This window comes from Lepisma saccharinum, chromosome 3 (genome assembly GCF_977018435.1).
Source record: "Lepisma saccharinum chromosome 3, izLepSacc3.1, whole genome shotgun sequence".
Lineage (NCBI taxonomy): Eukaryota > Metazoa > Arthropoda > Insecta > Zygentoma > Lepismatidae > Lepisma > Lepisma saccharinum.
This window is the reverse complement of record NC_139231.1, coordinates 5,848,256-5,870,206: the sequence shown is the minus strand read 5'-3', so window position 1 is coordinate 5,870,206 and position 21,951 is coordinate 5,848,256.

Below are 21,951 nucleotides of genomic sequence, written 5' to 3'. Positions count from 1 at the left end.
AAATTAAAGAACAATGAAAGGCATTATTCAACTCATGAGCTTGAATGTTTGGCCATCTTATTTGGAGTGAATAAGTTTGAAATTTATTTGAAGGGTAGACATTTCAAGATTTATACTGACCACCGTGGATTAGTATGGCTACAAAACTCTAAGAACTGGAATTGCCGTCTTACTAGATGGTCCCTCAGATTGCAGTCCTACTCTTTCGAGATTATTTACATCCAAGGAAAAGAAAACTTAGTACCTGACGTGCTTAGCAGATATCCAGCGGAAGATGGAGATGTGGAACCAGAAACCAGAAATTTCCATGTGAACTACATCTGGCAGGAGCGAGATGAAATAGAGTAGGTGGAAAGTTGGATAGAAGCTCAAGAAGCTGATGACTTTTGCAGGCCTGTCATCAAAATCCTAGAACAAAAGGAAGAGCAAGATTCGCCTGCAGAAACAAAAGTTAAGAAGTTGTACCAAAGGTATGGTAATCTTTTGTTTAGGAAGAGTTCTGGAGATGAAGTAACGTGGAAGTTGTGTGTTCCAGAAAAGTTCAAGGAGAAAGTTAAGAAAGAAAATCACGACGAGCAGGGACATTTCGGCATAGCCAAAACCTTAAACCGAATTAAGACTCGTTTTTTTTGGCCAAAATTGAAGGCATATGTAGTTAACCATGTTAGAGATTGCCTCACGTGTGCTAAGACTAAGATGGATAAACTAGGAATCCTTAAGGACAAGCTTCACATAAATCAGAAGGATCCTCACCAGCTGCTGTCCATAGATTTAAATGGAAAGTTACCTTCATCTCAGGGATACCAATACATCTTGTCCCTGGTAGACGTTGGTACAAAGTTTGTCTCAGTTTATCCCTTACGGCGAGGGACTGCAAGAGAAATAATAAATATAATGGAGAGAGGATACTTTTCCCACTTTCCAAAAGTTAAGGCCATATTGTCAGACAGGGGTACCCAGTTTACGTCAGGACTATGGAAAGACTACCTTGACCAGAAAGGCATAAGATATTTCTTCACGACCGCCTACCACCCAAGCAGTAATACAATCGAAAGGATGAATCACGAAATTGTAAGGTTACTCAGATTGTTCTGCCATCGTGAACATCAAAGTTGGTCTAAATTTTTAACTGAAATCTCTTGGCTATTCAATAATTCGGTATCTGAAGCCACCGGCTTTGCTCCTTCAGAAATATTCTTCAACAGACCCGTTCCTAACGAAGTCCTTGATCATTTCAACTGGCCTATCAACCAAGTAGACCCGCAAATCTCCAACTGGAATCAAAAGCTATTTCTAGCCAAGTCCAAAGAGCGCTCTAGAAATATGAAACGAAAATTTAAGACTAATGGCCATGCGCTCGAGCTGCACGAAGACGACTTGGTTGTTGTTCGAAATCATAAGCTTAGTTCGAGTAAGAATAGAACAATAGCTAAGCTCTTCGAAGTGTATATTGGACCTTATTTAGCCACTGATCTTCGGAACAACACAGCAATGTTAGTTCACCCCAGGACAAGGCAACCCATCGACCAAGTCAACTTCGACAACCTTCGCCTCTACAGGTGTTCATCGGAGCGAAGAAGAGAAGTGGTAGGGGAAGAAGATGACCTAGTGACTAAAGTGTAGAAGAAACAGACTCCTATTACCGTCATATTTTCTATTGTATTTTAAATTAATGTTTCATGAAAATTTTTCATAAATTGTAAGATTTCAATTTCTTCAAAATTTTCGCCCGAGGAAGGGGCATATGTAACGACCCTGCTTGGTCGCCATTCACTTATTATTAGACATTCCGTGGTCGCTATATTCTTTTTAATCGGATGAAAGAGTTAAGCGGAATGTCCCTGTGAGGCGTACGCTTTTAGTTTAAATGTATTCAGTAAACGTTAACGGTTCCACCTCTACGTTTACTAGCTTCACTCATTATTAGACCCTGCGTGGTCGCTATATTCTTTTTAACGTTATCAATTATTGGCATTTTCACTGTTCAATGTGTTGTTTAGAATAGCAGAGTCCTGCGAGGCTCATTATTAATTGTATTGTCTGAATGCACACAGTTTTAGTTTATATTGTCACGTGCATCTAGTGATTTTCCCACTAGTGATTTCTCAATGTCAAAACCTTGATATTTCTCAGTACGAAGTTTGCAATATGTAAAAAAAATGAGTTAGCAACGCGTACTTGTAGTTAAAATTTTCACCACTCATGCGCCACCGCGACTATAAAACCCAGCGCAGCGAGGCCGGAGCTCAGTTGGCTCCCGGATGTCAACTGGCAAACATCTTAGGAAAAACCGGCCATCCAGCCAGAAGCCTAGCAGCCATCCCAGAAGGAAGGAAGGAAGGAGGAAGAAAGAAGAAGAGCCTAGCAGCAACCTAACTACCCGGTCTAGATGCCAGGTTCTACCTGCCTGGCTTGTCTAGGAGCACCTAGACCTCCTTCCTAACCTGCCGCCCTTGTACAGGAGACACCGGTCGGCTTGCCGATTCCTAGCTAACGCCGGGGGTGTCGCGGCATCCTTTAATCCTTTACCCAGCGCCCGCTTGTCGGAGGTGCCGGCTGGCTACGGCCAGTTCCCAGCTGTGGTTGGGGGTACCGCGCACATACTACTTTCTCTTACAGGGGAGCCCGTGACGTCAGCAGCGAACAGCGCCCTAAATAAAATTAGGTCCCTATACTCCCCCTGGCGCCTCACTGCGAGGAATAAATTGAATGGTCCCTTCCCCCCTTTTGAATCCAGAAGTGGTGAATGCACGTGTATGGTAAATGTAAATGCACTTAAGTGATAAAGGTTAAAGACTGGTGTGCTAACAGACTTTCTTACTATAAGTTTATAATAAACATATATATATATATATACCGTGCGTCCATTTCGATCTGCAGCCAAGAGATCGGAAGAAGCGTGGCGGCGGCGCTGACGGAGATGCCGACATTTGCGGCCTGAAATGCCCGCTTATTTTTATGGACATATGCAGACATTTATATTAATATTGCAAAACGAGCACTAACCTGTGTTATAAGAGTATGGTTTTAATTTTAGTAGCTTAGTGACTGTATGTGCCGATGATTTTGACACGCCCACCTCTTGTGAAACACGGCGTAGAGGTTTGTTTGGAGAACGTTCTAACGCTGCACCAATATCATCGAGTTTTGCTTCGGTTAGAATCCGTCGTTTTTGCTTAGGTGTTTTAAAATTTAACGATACAGTTTCTCGTAATTTAAGGACAAGATGTCTAACCGTATCTCTGTGTGGAGTTGAAACGCATGGGAATTTCTGTACAAATTACCTACACACGTCTCGACACGAGTTTGTTTTCACGTACGTGTCATACATAAAAAATCTTTGTTCTAATGTGAATCTTGCAGCTGGCATTCCAATCGTCTCACTGACACGTCACACATACACACTACAATAACACAAACAAGTAACTGCAAGTAACCAAGAATAACACTCTTGCGCACAGTACGAAATTAACACGCTCTTGGTTTATATTGCTCGCCACTATATTTACAACTCTGTCTTCATCTAGTCGCGAAGGAACAAAAAACTCGAGCTCGGATATTTCGGATTGCAAGGAAGCTCACGAAAACCATTCGCTTTTATCGGTTTCGTCTGCAGTGTAATCCTGATACAGTGTTGCACATTCGAAACCTCCAAACGATTCCCATGGCCACAAAACTCTTTCAAGGATATAAACTTAAACATGACGTTACTGGTCAAAACTATGATTAAAATGCTTTATTATCTGTGGCTCTTAACATCGTTTCTATAGCGTATTTATTTGTGTATATAAGAGCAGAACTTGGATGAATTACAGAAGAACTTTTGCGTGTTATAACACAGGTTAGTGCTCGTTTTGCAATATTTATATAAATGTCTGCATATGTCTATAAAAATAAGCGGGCGTTACAGGCCGCAAATGTCGGCATCTCCGTCAGCGCCGCCCGCCACGCTTCTCCCGATCTCTCGGCTGCAGATCGAAATGGACGCACGGTATAAAGCTGTTGTTCACGTTTTACCCAGCCAGCCCTGAGATATCTAGAATCTGTGTTCAACGACTGGTAAGAAGTTAGCATTTATGGTAGACTTTTGCCGTCCTGCTAATTGAAGTGTTTAGAGTGTGGTAATTTTGTGTAGGTGAGACGGACGTTGCAGTACGTACGAACTTACTGTGGTCAATACAATAGACACCACCCTGTACATTCCCGTTTCGACAGTCAATGACGCATCTCTTCGGCTTTTCAACCCTACCGGAACTATCAATGAAACTCAAATTTCCCACGCTGACCCGGGCCAGTAAATATCGCCACATCCTCTTTTATGCGCGTTAATCATAAACCATTTAGCATCCAAAATGCAATTTGCGTATCAAAGACCTAGGGCGTTCGTTAGGCATATTACACATCTGTATTAGCAATTCGGTCCGCCCTCTCATCACAAAACCGTAATTAAGGGCAGAGCAAATGGGAGGGAAAAACACGGAAAAACCCATCCATGTCCATTTGGCACAATGATCATTTCCAGTTAATGCCCTTCCTCTGTTTTGTCCCCGATATGTATCGGTGAACCGATCACGCACTGGGGATACAAATGCATTGACTATCGCACGCACACTGCATGTACCCCTGTGTACCTGTGGAACAATCAGAGAGAAGCAGGTTTCACAATCGCCCGGAAACAAATTCACGTGGTTAAGTTTTTTGACACGTAGCTAATTAGAAGTTATCTTAAATTGTGCACATCTAAATGCGCTAGGTTAAAGCAGCTATTCTTCACCGTTCATTTCGAGGAAATCATCATCAGCGGCAACAAATTTTAAAGACAATTACAAAAAAAAACATCATATGGACAAGTGACATCTAGTGAACCAAACGGAAATCACGAACCACAATTATGGGCAAAATTGGCCATATATTTTCTTGCATTTTTCGACATTCTAATGTCGATCAACAGCGAATCCCTGAAATCAATATAAGAATAAGTACACGCGGAATTATTATATATTGCCCCTAAAATATATTTTGTTGTCTCGGGCTTGGAGGGTTCAATGCAATATTTGAAGTCCTAAAGTGCATCAAGTATTTACTTAAAGTTACTGGTCAAGGGTATTTCATTATAATGGATGATACCCAATTTGACATCAGCGGCGCAGGGCATCATGGGAAATATCAGCCCTGGCCCATATCCATGGTAACTGTTGAAGTTTTCGCGTGCGATGACGTATAACCGGCCAAGTGAATGCATCACTTCAATGTAAAGTCACGTGAAATGACAGAATGACAGTGTTTCAGTATGCAGATATTAAACACCAGAACAAGAACAATGTCTAGATGAGGATGTGTACTACAGGCTATGGAAAAGGAGATTCGATAACCACTAACGCCGTCAAACTTTTGGGCGGGAACTTTACGTCACATACTATGAAGAAGTAATAGGATCTGAGCTGATTATGTCCTTTGCGATTAGTCCACTCAGAATTAGTTCACTTCATGAAATGATTTACTAAATCTCATCAATTTACATTGTCGAGGTCATTATTTGTGTTTTTTCTGGTTTAGGTTCAACATCTTCTTCGAAGAGAAAATTATGCTCATTTCTTTGTTTTCCTTGTCCCTGTACATCCAGGATCAAGGAAATCAGTTATAAGGTGTGTTATATACAGTGTACACCTATAGATTGAATTGTATCTTCTCCAAATATGATGTATAAAGAAACAAACTGCCGGAGAACTAAGTGAGGTGAGTGTACAATTTTATATTACTATTACAGTGGAACCAGAAGCAAAGGAATCTGCGCAGACTCGAGACTCCTGTGCATCGTACTCCAGTGTGGAGGGGAGGGGGAGAGTGGAGCATGCTCTCTTGTAGCCCGAGTTGAAGGAAAGAGGAGCAAGGTGCGAGGGAACTTTTCAACGAAGGTTATTTTTCTTGTGGTCGCTCTTATAAGTAAGGGGAACTGTGATTGGTCATAGAATCATAGTACCATAGAATAGAATTCGTAGTAGTAGCTGTGGTTGTATAGATATCGCAATACTATACTTCACTTCACTGAACTGTAACACTGATCACAGACTTGCATATACACACAGATTTTAAAATTAAATACCACTCTGGCGGTGAAAACTATACAATATGCACATTGTACGAGGGAAGGAAGACGATAACAGGGAGGGTATGATACAGGAAATGATGGTATCTTGGCTCTGTGTAGTCTGTTAAAAAGGGCGGGTCTGTGTTTGGTCCTGAACGGACAATGGAAGAATAGATAATTTGGCGTTTGTTTGATTACTCTGCAATCACAGGCAGTAGATTCATAACGTGATATTCTTTTGATTATATGAAAAATACTGGTGATATTTTTAAGGAGTCTATAGAGCAGAAGTTGAAAATTTATTATACAAATTAGTAATAGTATTTTAAATATTTGTGGCAACGTATTCAATTCACTGAAGTATTCATAAAAATGTATACTACTATGTAAGACCATTACAGACACAGTAATATTTATTTCATAGAACGTATAAGAGATATTAAGAAGTACAATATTTCTGCAACTGAATTCTACCTTATGGCCAAGTTACAAAGCAAAAATTAAACCATTAAGAAAAATTCCTACACCTGATTAAAATCTAATTAGGCTTCGCAGTAACGCAACTTAGCTTTGAAGAAAACTTCGTGTATATTTTGTGCTTACAAAATACCGACACGAAAGTTGTCCTATTAATCATTTTACACATCGGTAAGAAGCCACACTTGGTTTCTACTGCAGAAATTAAAGACTACACATCGAAAGGAAAAAATGTGCCACTGCCAGAGAGAATGAAATATTACTTCATGCCAAGTTTGCATGAAAGCAAAGTTGAACAGTATTACATTTCATGTTAGGCAGACTTTGATATATTCGCGGAAACTTGATCTGCACTGAAGAAAAAATAGAAGTTCATAGCCTAGTGTAAATATAGCGTAAATAAATGCTCATTTGAACTTTTCTTTTCTGGTATGCACAGTATAAGTAGTTATGTTCCCGGATATGGGTCGATAAATCAATTGATTGGAAAAGATCGATGAAAGATCAATTGATGATAAAGGGCGGTGGACAAGCAAGCATTGTTTGTTTTTGGAGAGAGGCCAGAAATGGGCGGGGTTTGAGATATGGGTGAGAGATTTGATTGGTTGTTTGGATGAGGAGATGATGACGTCATAGGTGTTTTGAGTTTTGATTGGTTGAAGAGTTTTTTGACCCCGGAACGGGAAATTCCCGAGCTTGATTTCAACAGGAAATTACTGAGTCAGTTGAATGATGATTAAAATGTTGTCTGAGAAAGGTGAAAGGTTATAGATAAGAGGTTGAGGTTTAGAAAATGTTGTGTGAATCACGTGAAAATCACGTGATAGGAAATTGTTGATTCGGGTCGATTCTGAGAATTTCCCGCCAAAATCACGTGAAAGTCACGTGACCGGAAATTCCCGGCTCGGGTTAATGTTCGAGTGAACAAGCAGACATTGTTATTATTTGGCAGGGTTCCAAAAATGTGTGGAGTTTGAGATAGAGGTTAAAAGGGTATAGATAACGGATGGGGAATGTTTTACTGTTGTTTTTTATTTTATTATGTTTGTTTTTCGGTACAGAGGTTGATTTAGGTTTTCGAATTTAATGACGCATTCAGTATAGAGGTCAACAACCTGTCTTTGAGAAGCCGGGAAAATGTTGCTGACTCATTTGATTCAAAGATCGTTGTATTAATTTAAGAATACAAAAAGTATGTATTTGGACATGTTTAAAGAAAATGACGTAATAGGAAGAAGGGTATATATATGTAGACGGTATAAAAAGAACGAGAGTGTGTCACAATGGCAGAGTATTACATAACGTTTCCGGAGAAAGCTCTGAATTTCTACGAGATAAGTTACGAAGAGTTTTGGGAAGTCATAGAATCCTGCGGCGATATCGATACCGATCGTGCGGCTGTACAGCGAGTGTTGAAACAGTTCCCGTTTATGTACGTAGCACTACGTGAAGCTCCATGGTGCGGATGTTACCTGTTCAATAGATCGGGAGAAGCAGTCCATCATTCCTGCGAGACGTTGAAGGAGATAGTGGAAAGAAAAAAGTTTACGGATGAGAGAACAGGATTTCCCAGTCACAAATGTTCGTGTGAACTCATTCAGAGGAAGGATGAAGATGAGATTGCTGAAGCTTTAAAACAAAGAGTGAAAGAGTGGCTTGCCGTGTTAGTGAACAAAACTATTTTGTGGTGTACTACCTGTAACCGTTCTCTACTACGTAAATTAGAAGGGCACCCCTGTTTTCCAGTGTTATCTTCGAATCGTCTTGGTTTTTCCAGAGCCCTGTTCGATAGTGATGTAGAAGATACTGTGCCGGTACCGTTATCACCAATACCTGGAACCCCATCACCTATTGTATCAGATTGTTTTTCTTTGGCTGATTTATGAAAGTGTTCAGTTACCCCTGCTACCGATTTTCGGGGCATTGTAATAACTACCTATCAGTCGATTCTCGATACAAAACTTACGAAAAGTGGCCTGTAGGATTACAACAGACACCTGAAGAGTTAGTGACTGCAGGATGTTACTATTCAGGCCACGGTGATAGAGTACTGTGTTCATATTGTTTTTATGGCTTTTGTGATTGGACACCGGAAGATTGTCCTGTTATAAGACATCTGGCAGCAGTGCCCCATTGTAGTTTTATACAAAGTGTTGCATTACTACATTATAAGGTCGAATGTAAATATTGTGCTAATAGAGAAAAGTCTGCAAACAAAGTTATTGAAAAAAATGCAGATTCTGTAATGATTTGTAAAATCTGTTTTTTGAATGTTTGCGATATATTGTTTCTCCCGTGCAGACATTTTGTCAGTTGTCGATCCTGTGCCTCACAACTCGATAAGTGTGCTATATGTCATGGATCTATTAAAAATACATTGACAGTTTTTACCTGTTGAACAATGGATGTATGTTTTTTGGACGTTCAAGGTTTACGAGGAAAAGACGGTGAATTTGTGTGGAAAGAAGTCGGAATATTGAAGTCTCCTTTTGAATGTACATTTGATTATTTAGTAAAACCTCCATACGGTCTACATTTGTTAAGTGAAAAATATCGTCGTGTGAATTATTGGCTCCGTGCAAACAAACACGGACTCTCCTGGGAAAATGGTTGGGTACCGTATGAGAAGTTAGGAGACTTTTATATTCTGTACTTGTAAATGAAAATGTGTATGTTAAAGGTACTGAAAAAACTAAATGGTTGGAAAAATGTATCGGAGAAAAACGTATGAGTACGTTAACCGTAGATAATATTGAAGAATTTGGGTGTCCAAAATTGGAGAGTGTGAAACTTTCGGTAGAGAAAAAGAAATGTAGAGAACATAGTGAATCAAAAAATGTGAACAAAACCTGTGCAGTTGAAAATGTTTGGAAAATGTACCATTTCTACTGTAATAGAGAAAAATAAAAAAATGTTTAACCTTTTTTTCAAATGTTTTACTTACAATTTAATAATATACATATAAAGATATACATTTACAGTAAAAATACATAATGGATAATAAAATTATTTATAATATCAATGAATGTCCAAGATTGTGTTGAAGATATATTTCAATCATCAATTCGTTGTACCAGAGAACGTGAAAATGGCTTATCAGGTTTTCCGGTACTTCTTTTCTTTCTGAAAACATATTCTTTTCGATACAATGCACAAAAGTCTGTATATGTGGCTGTAATTTATGATAACGTTCGTTCGTTAATTTTCTTAAGGGTGTGAAAAGTTCACAAAAAAATAAATGTAGTTCCGGGGGTGTAAAAATAAAAGCATCCGGTGAGGAATGTTGATACATGGAAATACAACGTTTTCCGAAAAAATTTACAGCACTGACAGTAACATTCCCTGTGACGAGATAATTAAATAGTCGACCTGTTTCGATGTAATTAAGTACATCAGATTTCAAAACACACAATTCTCTAATCTGTGAAGAATTAATTCGTACGGGTAATCTTCCTTGTTGCGAAAACTCCCATACCAGATTGAAAGGTGTTTGTTTTTCGAATCCTACTGCTACATATTTGGTTTTTTCTGTGTTCAGAAAGTATATATTTGCAAGATAAAGATCCAAACAGACATCTATGTTGTGCAGTTCCGAACATTCGGTTTTATTTTGGGAAGAACTGTTTTCTTGACGTATTTTCATGAAATCACAATCCTTTGTCACATCCGGTTCACTCTCGATCGGTTCAGTTTTTATAACAGGAATCTCAATTTTGGTAGGGGGCAGACGTCTACGTTTTCTACATCTAGAAACACCATCCTTATGAGTAATACGGTCTAGAAGCTGATCATGTTTTTCCATTGTAGAATTTTTGACCGGTTCCATGATGTTTTCACTAAAGGTGTCAAGATGATACTGAGAGTGAGCAGAATCATCATACATATTTTATATAGAAATCACCTTATACACTCCCGAACTGGTTTGATGGAACGACACACTTGTGCTCCTTTAGGACACTTTGAATGCGGTAAACATTTGAAGATCTGACGAAAACGGTGTAAAATATATTCATCTTTACTGACACCCGGTGGGAATATCCGGATGAAATCCCTGGTTGTGACGTGATGTGCTTTATAATAAGCATATACACAACAGTAATGTCCGCAAGTTGTAGCAAATATTCCTTGTAAGGGGGTAATATTGTGAGTCCAAATAGAGGAATGACGGTTCAAGAATGTTATGAATTCTGGGTAATAGGGGTGGAAACCGTATGAATCAAAATATTCTGCCTTATTGTTTTTGTCGAAATAGAAAGCAACCCAGTGTGTTCCTTCGGAATCGGAAGTATCCGTGTTTGCGATTATCAAAGCAGGGGTGGAGAACGTTCGAGGCAGAAGATCTCTCGGGTAAACACCACAAAAAATTGTTTTGGTGGAACAATTGTGAGATAAAATATGTCTGATCTGTGATGTGTTCATGTCGGATACGTTTATAATAAAGTACACAAACACGATAGTCTTTTTCTATTACGATACAGGTAGGTTTCTGTGGCAGAAAACAGGAATACACCAAATTTATAGAGTAAAATTGTTAGGTTTATTAGTGAAGGATAGCACCTCTGTCTTTTGTCACATCCAAGGCCACTTCGAATTCAGCATAGAGAAGACAGGTAACATTTTCCGACAGTTGTGGAGAAAACTGCATTTCTACTCCTAAGGTACCTTGTTCCTGTAGACTGATGTGTGTATCGTTTCCTGAAAAATCTGGTGTAATGTCGTAAATTAGAAAAAATGATCCGTTTTCAAACATCTTCCTTGTTATCTGATGTCCATAATTATTGTGATGGATACCTGTGCCGGAAAAGAGAGTTTGGTAGGCACGTGTTACTAAACCGCTATTTCCTCCTGTACTGATTCGTAAAGGTTCAGAAGGTGTGAGCTCTCCATTTTTTACAAGATGGAAAGAAGATAGGTTAAAACTTCTAAAGTCGAACGGATTTTTTTTACTGTCTCCGAGAAAGCTGGCGGTGGATACCATAGTAAAAAGAATAACATTCGGAAAAGGACCTTGAAAAGCATTGTCGATAGAAATCTGCTGCGTTCCTGCAACGTAAGAGTATGCCTTGATAATACTTCTTGTGAACGGATAATGTGCAGGAGCGTAAGAAAGTGCTCTGTCTATAGCCAAACTGGTGCTAGGAGTAGGAATGACGTGATTTATTTCGAGAGCAGCTTTTAAAATTTTTATTTGTACGCTAGGTGAATCTTGATCTCCCCAGATATAAAAAGCATCACGTGACTTGATAAGTTCGATACGTACTTCCACACCATTGAGTAGATATTTAGGCTGATTGAAAAAATCTATGTGGAGTTTTCCCATAAGTTCCATTTCGGCTGTTACTTCCATAGGATTTCCTGATGACGGAACGTACTGGAAAAAATTTTTTCGGGTGGTGAAACCTTCGTTATTGGTTGTGATTTTATCTTGGTTTCCAGGTGTGTCCAGGTACCATAAAGCATTAGTAAGATGTGTATTTGCAGCATCAGTACCGTAATTGAGAAGTACCTCAAAAATCGATTTGTATGCATAATTGTTGTCAGCATTTGTTACAGATATACCGTTGATAGCAACGTTACATTGTGAAAATATAGTATTGAGGAGATAATTTACTACCCCACAATTTTTTGTGGCTGCATTATCGGTCGGCAAAGCACTCATACGACTCCCATCTTGTTTAACCATCTCCACCTGTAAACGAAGATAAACAGATGCAAGATCCAGAAAATCTGTTGCTGTTGCAGGTATGAGAAATGGTATCACGTTCTGGTTATCGATGGATGCAATAGGTTTGTAGGTAACAGTGTAGGTTTTTTCGACATTTTGTTGAATAGGTTTTTTCCGAAAAAGATCGAACTGTGAAATCATACACGTGTTGTCCTGCATCATTGTGTAAAAATATTTTTGACTTTGATAGTCTGTTTGATTTTTCTGATCCTCGAGGTTCTAACACGGGTACCTGAATGTTTTAACATCGAATGAGTATTTTTTCTTGTAATTCTTCTTCTTATACCCGAACCTGTCAGAGAATCGATTTTTGTAGTGCTCTAGTTTTAAGATTCTGACCAGCTTCATGTATTCGCTGACGAACAATAGTTTTCGGAGTCTGCTGACTTGTTGCAATCTCGGTAACAATATTAGCACCAGTTTTAAAGCTTTTTGTTCGATAGTTTTTGTATTGTTCCAGAGAAAAGGTTTTATCATTCTGAAGAGTCCAGCAAAAAAAATTATCGGGCGGCCGCTGTAAGCGAAGATAGAGAGGTTCGAGAAACGAAGTTACATTCTGGTTATCGAAGGAAGCAATAGGTTTGTACGGAATAGTATGTTTTTCTGAAAAAAGGTCGAACTGTGAAATTACCCAGGTGCTGTTCTGTATCATGATGTAAAAATATCTCTGACTTTGATATTTTGTCTGGTTTTTCTTTTACGTGTTTTTCTAGATTTCGATGATGTTTTTCGACGTTTTACGGATGTACGTTTTTTCTTGATTCTCGAGGTTCTAGCACGAGTACCTGAACGTTTTAACACCGAATGGGTATTTTTTCTTGCAATTCTTCTTCTTATACCCGAACCTGTCAGAGAATCGATTTTTTGTTGTGCTCTAGTTTTAAGATTCTGACCGGCTTCACGTATTCGCTGACGAACAATAGTTTTCGGGGTTTGCTGACTTGTTGCAATATCTGTAACAATATTAGCACCAGTTTTTAAAGCTTCTTTTCCGATAGCTTTTGCACCACTCCAGAGAAGAGGTTTCACCATTCTGAAAAGTCCAGCAAAAAGAGAACCTAATCCTCTTCCTTTCTGAATTCTGTTAGAACGAAAAATGGGTCCGATTCCTCCATGTATTTGGGTTGTGTAATATTCTGCTTGCGAATTCATGATGACTCATTCGTTTACCAATATAGACTGAGAAAATAGTGTTATGTCGGTTTTTTAAAAGGATTTTGTTTTTTTACGAAAATGTAAAACAGCGATAGTAGGAACGGAACCGTTTCTTAAAGGTAAAAAGTTTCCTTTTTGATCGTTTAAAGTAATTTCTATTGTTTCAAAAGAACTTTTATCCAGAGAAACATAGTGAATCGGATTGAATGTGTGATGAGCTACAGGTATCGTACATGTGGTATCTACTTCTGAACATTGTTTTCGAGTAAGACGTAAAAGACGTATCATTTCTTCACCGACCAACTGTTGTTTTACAATATCTGAATATACAAATATGTAAGGATTTTTATCGACAACGTTATTAGATATTACGTGCGAAGAGTAGATAGATTTTAATATATCATATCGAAATTTAGCATAGTCGTCTGTTAAATCTATTGGTGTTATTGTATTGTCTACAGAGGCATCGGGTTCAGGGTCGAGCATTCCTGTTTCGGACAAGTGTTTATATACGGCAGCTTTAAAATAGAATCGAAGATGAGTAGGAATAGCTACATTTGCAGGGTTGGTTTTCAGGAAATAAATAAGATCATCTATTGTATAAGTAGCTGCAGGAAAATAAAACGGTTGATCGTTAATATATAGTGTGTTATCTGTAGAAACAGATGACTCGAATGAACTCCATTGCGGGTCAGCCAGAAGATGCCAGAATTTGTAAAGCACAGATTTTCGTATTTCTCGATTATCGGGAAGGGAAGTTACGATCGACGAAATCAAGTCGTCAACATTTGTGTATGTTCGAACAGGAAATGTTAGTTGTCCTGAATCTGTTTCCAGAACGTTATCATAAAGAGTTGAATGACATAATTCTGCTAAACCGACTTCCCACAAATCTGGAGGCAGATCGATACGTTTTGCCAATTTTACAGTAAAATGAGTTAATGTGTTGTTTGAAAAATATTTTTCTGATGAAGACGATGGGAGGTAGATGTAGAAATTATCATCCATTCTGACTGAACAAGAAGAACTCACTGATTCGAAATGGTGATATATTTCGATATATATTGAGGTTTAGTTGTCTGCTATCGGTTTTAGCGATGATGCTTTGATCCATGAATCAAAACTGGAGGGATAACCCAGCCAACGAACAAGGTATTCTAAATTTTTACCTTTACCTCGTGTTTTTAAAATTTTATCAATTTTATACTCTTCGTCAGGATTCGAATATACTTTCTGAACCTCCTGTTTGTAAAATGTTCCTTTTACAGGTTCACCATTTAAGTCGTCCAATATGTAAACAGGTACCGGCTGCCGTTGAACGACGGAATGAATCTTAAAAAGTTCTCGTGACCACGATTGTTCGTATCCTTTTTCGAAATGTCCTTTAACAACAGAAATTCGCACAATGTCCCCAACTTTCAAATCTGAAATTGTGTGTGAGATACGGTTGTTGTGTCTATTGAGATGTTTCCACACTGTGTAAACATTAGTTTCGTTTACATCTTGAGGTGCCATTCCTATGGAACGATGGATCGCAGTATTGTAACCTTCAAGAAGTTGAGGTAAAATATCTATGTAACGCCTTGTCTGTTTTGCTGTAAAATATTTCCACATTCGTTCTTTTAACGTTCGGTTAAAACGTTCCACTATACTTGCTTTTACAGGGTGGTTAATTGCGATCGAAAAGTCTACTTGTTCATTTTTCAGAAAATTCTGGAACACAGAATTCGTAAATTCTGTTCCTTGATCTGTCTGTAATGTGGCAGGTTTTCTTTTGCTTTGTTCAAAAATGGTTCTGAAAGCTTCGGTTACAGAATTACTTGTTTTATTTTTTAGGGGTAATGCATAAGCATATTTTGAAAATACATCGATCACTGTTAGGAGATTTTTAAATCCGTCGTTATGTTTTTGTATCGATGTCATATCGTTAAGATCGGCTTCCCAGAGCATATCTATGTTCCATACATTGTAATGGTTTCGAGGAAACCTTTTTCGTGCACTTTTGTGGAGAGTGTATGTTTCCTGGTGCATTAACCAATTTTTTACTGTATCACGAGATATATTCCTATCTCGTACAGCTTTCCATAAACGATCCACAGATGAAAATGAGGCTCTGTGTTGAGGATCGTAATATATTCTAGCAAGAATTTTATCATGTTTTACTTTAGGGACTCCCATGATTGGTCTCTCTGTCTACGACTTTTTCTTAAAGGAACGAGTTTGTATGCATCAGGTGTTCTCAAAAATGGTGAAGTTTTTCTGGAAACACGTAAGACAACATTTTTCTTCTTTTTTTTCGCAGGTTTTCGTTTACGAGACGGACCAGGAATCTCCGTTGGTGATGATGACGATGAAAAATTTAAAGATCTCGGTTCCGGAAGCGTTTTTTCCTGATCTTTTTCGATTAGACGTTGGGCTGTAGATTGATACTCATCAATAATATTTTCTAACTGCTGTCTTGTATTACGTGGTAATGTTTCTACCAGGTTTGGAGGAAAATATGTTGATCCTGGTGAAATACTAGAATCACCATTATCCTGGATAATAGGAATCTCTAATGGTTCTTTCGATTTTCGACTCAACCATAAATACTCATCCAATTCTTTTCTATAAAGACGCCATTTTTGGTCATCTGGTATATTTTTCATTTTAAAAATTTCGTTCATTTTTTTATCCAGAACAGATAATTTTTGATTTATAGACTGTTCGGAACCGCGAATACGTGTCAATTGTTCTGGTGAAAGAACAATCATTTTTTTGTAAACAGGTGTCATTATTAATGTGGAATGAGAGTTCCTAGAAGACCTGATAATAGAGATCCTAAAAGTAGGGGTAGAAACCCTCCTCTTTGAACAAGAATTTTTCTTCGTTTCTCGATATTTACTTTAGGTTTTACAAGTCTACGTAAAACAGTTTTGTAAGGTGTTAGACGATGCTTTACAGACGGCCGAAGTTTTATATTGCCTTTTAAAACATTCAGACAACATTCACTGATAAAACGGATTGTTTTTTTGGGAGCACTTTTCAATAATGTTTTACGAACTTTTGTTGGGGAATTTTTCAATATGTGCAAAAAAGGTGAATGTGTTTTAAAAGAGATATTCTGTTTAGAACGTAAGTTGGTACGTCTCTTCCTCGTTTTCTTCATCTCGAGGTTTCAGGCATTCCTGAGGAAGATATATGGTTGAATGATCTGTATTAAAAATATCTGTTTGATAACGTAAAGGATCCGGTGTTGACTGGGAAAGATCAATATACAAATAACTGTGAGGTTCTATTGTTGCATCTATATATACTTTTTCAAGTTCCTTCATGCGATGAGGTTGAAGTTGTCGTGCAAACACAGTAAATTGGTTCATATCTCGTGGATTTTTAAATATAACAAAATGTTTTACGTTCAAAGAAATATCTCTACAATTTTTTCCTTGGTGAAAAAGATTCTGTGTTATAAAAACAACTGAAATATTTTTGTGGTGACTACCTTTCGTAAAAAGATCTGCAACTTTTTCTCCTTCAGCAACCATCATAAGATCATCTAGCACTATAAGGGTAGGAGTTTTTCCGTTCCATGATTGCCAATTAACAATTCCTTTATGATATTCCACATCACCAATATTTTTTGGGATACTATTTTCCTGATCGTAACACCACACTATTTTTTTAACAGGTTTTTCGACAAAAGAAAAAATAGAATTGACAAGTTTTGTTACAAAAGTAGTTTTTCCACTTCCTGATGCTCCACAAACCATCATTGTAAAAGGATGGATAAGTTTAGGAAACATTTTATATTAAGCAAAAATTTTACAGATTTGTATCCAGGAACTTGAAAGAAAATGACGGTTTACCAGACTATTACTACATTTTATATTTATTTTGTACAAGATTATATAATACAAGTATACAATATAAAAAATACTGAAACAAAAATTTGAACTTTGGACCTAAAACCTATTACAATACCTATTACAGATTAGGATTACAGACATATTTATAACCTAATCTGTACGGTATCCGAAAGGAAATGATAAATGTCGGTGATCAAAAAAACGTTTCATTAATACTGGCTGAAACAATTTCTTTTCATTTGTACTGATAACTTGAAACTGTTTTGTTCTTCTAATTCTAAAGATATTTTCTACTGTAACGTCAGATTTTTCATTGTTCATCATATCACACATAGTATCAAAGTTGACCAATTTTGATGTGGAAGTGTTTAAAGTGATCCCTTTAACTTTACAGATATATTGGGGTTCAGAAAGAGGTTTTTTAATTTTCATACTGTAACTTTTTGGTCCTGTTGAGACAAACTCTTCACAAATTGCATCGGGACCGAAATCACTTAATTCATCGGTGAGATCCCCTAATTTATCACCTGTTCGGGGATGATATTCCATTTCAGGACTATCTATGTAAATCACCGAATCTGTGTTACAATAACATACCCTGTCATCCAATTTTTCAAGAAGTTCATACAGTTTCAAACGAGCATGACATGTCGTAAAAGCTGCAATAGGAACGTTTACTTTTCTGTTCAGGGTGATTGCCTCTTCAACATATTTCCAGTTTACTATAACAGTATCCTGATTGATAAATATAACTCCTCCGATAATTATATTAGGATCGGTCATTTTATCGAGGAAATCTTTCGACTCCTTGATAATAGATGTTTGGGAAAGGTTATCTCGTTGACAAAATTTGCCCCATAAAGAATTAAGACAAAGTTTAGCCAAAGTACGTTTTCCAGGATTGATCTCAATATTGTCTTCCTCCAATAGAATCCCCTCTTTATCAAAATAGTCCTGTAGGTATTTTTCTTTATCCATTCTGTTTTGACACCAAGTAGGCCACCCACTGGCTTCCTGTTTTATTTTCAAAAATGTGTTGACATACTCAGCAAACAGTCCTCCAGTTTGTGTAACAGGATTGTACATAGATGTTTCATATTTCCACACTTCCGACATCTCCAATATTCTGTAACCTAAACTGCAAGCTTTACGTACTTCTGCGATAACCCAAGTTCCTGAAAGTGCACGCTGTTCATCTGAATGTTCACAAATACCTTCACATTTTAGTGTGATAGCACATTCTTTACATAATACAAACATCAGTTTTCCATTTATTTTGGAGGGTAAAACAGGGTGGAGAACAGTTGTAGGGGGTAGAATTGTACATTTAACAAGTCCTTCCATGTTTAAAACTTCATCGACTGGAGGAATAGAATTTCCTAAAAATATGGTAGGATGGCTTACAGGATAGGTACAATATTTGTTCACATAAGGGTACAAACTTGTAAAATCGTTGTATTGTAATTTCTCATTTTCCTTGATTCTGTAATAAGTTCTGACTGTTTCAACTCTTCCGCCATATAAGGCATCTCTCGGATTTAAAGGAATACAGCAGACAATAGGGTGTGTAGATAGATGTCTATCGAGTTCAGGATCAGTTTTTAATATTCTATCAAAATCGCATTCCCACATTGTGACAACATGGTAACCTTCAGAACGTAAAGCTGCAAGTTTACGACATGTTGTTTCGTATCTAAAAGCTGCAGTGTTTAGCATGTCACTATTGGTTTGACAGTCATTTTCCTGGGTGTTTTCATCTTCCGTGATATCTTTAGGATACATATCCCTGTTTGTTGATATGCATCGTCTGCAGCCGTGCCAGAAGCAACCAAGCGCTTCGTACACTGTATTTGTCTCCTCGTGATATCCATCTACTTTATAACGTCCTCCTAAAACATATTTTTCACGAGTACGTCCGCCGTGGAGAAGTATTATGTGATTTTGTTCTTCAACATAGGTCAACCATTTCAACGCAAATTTTGACATTTTATCTGCATGATGGTAACCTCCTTTAGGAATTATTCCTATAGTGTTAGCGGGCATAAATTTATGTCTGTAAATTAATGAACACGCTGATGCTATAGTGATACAATTCCTAAAAATATCTATTTTACATATATCCAGAAAATTCTGTCTCAGTTTCAGACATCCTTGTCTTAACAAAGTAACATCTTTAATACAATATTGGAGTAGTTCTGCTTTGTTGTTGAAAGGCATATTTTTTTTGCATTCAGTATCATACCAAGACATGAAATTTGTCTGATCTTCAATTGTTTTCATATATTCATATCCGTATGCAGAAGGAGGAGGTGTAGGTCCTATGTAATTTCGATTTTTGTATGTGTTCCACAAATGCGGATAATATCCTTTCTGCACTGGAAGACCGAACAGTTTTGAAAACCCTGCAAGATTCGTTTGAACATAATTAAGACTGTCGATAAAGTAGAGATTTTGGTACGTCATACTGATGATTTTGGTTCCATCCAAGATTATACGAGGTTTCATCCCTTTTTCCAACATTTTTCTCAATATAAATGTGCAATCATAACCTCGTGCATTGTGTGCACAAATAGTTATATTGGAAAACTTATGTTGCAGTTCGAGATAGGAGAGAAATGTTTCTACAGGATCATCCCAGAATATAAACTGTCTTGTACCACAGACAGAACACGAAACTGTTAAATCCTCTTCGTTATGACATGCATGGCAGGCTGTTTGTACCACGATTAGATTCGGAACATGAAGAAAAGTTTTTTCTTTATCGCAGTACGGAATATCAGTATAACATTCGAAATCATAAAACACAAATAGAAATTTCGAATTCTGTTTAGCTTTTGGAATGGACATGTAACACATATGATTTATAGGTTTCACACAGTTACAGACAGTACAGTATTTCATGTTACACCTATGTACTTTCTCATACGAATTATTTGTGAGAACAATTCTAAAACATCGAGGACACTGTTGGATTTCACTACATACTGTACCGTTTCGAAATAGTGTAGAAACATGATTTGTAAAACATTTCTCATTTTTGAAAATTCTGTGACATGTTTGACATGTTTTATAAACTCCTGTTTCAGGTACGCATGGAGGGATTGCGCGGCACATGGAACACATTTGTTTGCACTGATGAATATGTGGTTTACAAAATATAAGTTCGTTACATCCCTGGCATTCCTGTTTTGCTGCAAAAGCTCCAACACGGTTCACAATAACATCGTAATGCTGCCGAGTACTGTCGTATAGAAGATATATGTATTTGGAGACATTCTCGACCTCTCCTTCAAAAAGAATATCTTTAACATCACGAAGGTTATTGTACACAGTGATTTTATATTCTGTAAGAACTTGTTGAAATTTTTTGAGTTCAGGAATTCCACTTCCGACACACGTATTGTCTGTTAGATTTACACCTGCCTTTCGCATTAGTTCAAAAACAGGTCTAAGAAGATTTCTATTTATTTTATATTGTGTATACGATGGATCTTTATCTACATGGGCTTTCCCTATAACCAGAGCTTCAGCTAAACAAAGAGGTTTTTTTCTATTTGGTACACTGACAACACTTCTCTTCAGTGTACTTAGGATATAATTTGGTAAACAATAGGCACGCTTACCGTCTCCTCCTCCTCCGACAGGTATATCAACACGGTCAGCCCGTAAAATTAGACGGTCTGTACTTGAAAATGTTTTTGCACTTTGTAGTATTTTATGCATAACAGTCCATACCATATCACTATGTAACTGATCACTTCTATGCCATCCGATATAAATATCTTTTACATTTGGGTCGGATATGTTAGATAGTGTTAAACCTATTTTATCTCCGTCCTTAGCATTCTTTTTCACATAGGTGAGAAGGTTTTCAACACCTTGACGAATCCAACTGTGAGGGTCAACATTTTCTGGAGGATGTGAGAAACTGAATTCCACACGTTGTCCCTTGGAACGAAATTTAGGGTATTCACGTTCCTGAATATTGTGTAACAATATATTTCCTATGTGTTCACGAGGTATTGTATCACGTTTTCTTTTCTTACCTCTTCTATGTGATTCAGAAATATTCTGAGGTGACTGTTCAACTGTCGGTAAGGGGTCCTCTCTCCAAGACGGTCCAGGTAGAGGTTCCGGGTCTGGTCTGGATACGGCATTCCTTGAAGTTCCTTGAGATGATGCAGTATCGGATGTGTGAATATTCGGTGGCGATGATACTCCTTTTCCGAAAAGTTCGGGTGTTGCTGTTGTTGTTGTTACTGCCCGTAGTAATTGATCATACTCTTCAACTAAAGAGACAGTCTCTCCTTCAATTATCCTTTGTGCAATGTACGCCAGTAGTTTTCGTAACTGGTCAGCTGTTTTGTAATACCCGTTACGATATAACACTAACAATTCGTCAGCAGATAACTGTAAGTCCATGATAGGAGGATAATAGTATTCCAGAAACTACTCACGAAAGAGGGTGTCTATGTTATATACCTCAGCATCACAATACTGATTCTAACGGTTTTACTGTCTGATTTATAGGTTTCCAGGAAATTAGTAACAATCTTTCCGATATCTACGACCCCTTTTGTTTTAATGATTTATCTAACGGTTTCCTGGTTGTATTGTAAACTTTCTAGAAATGTGTAACGGTTTCCTGGTTCTTATCTATA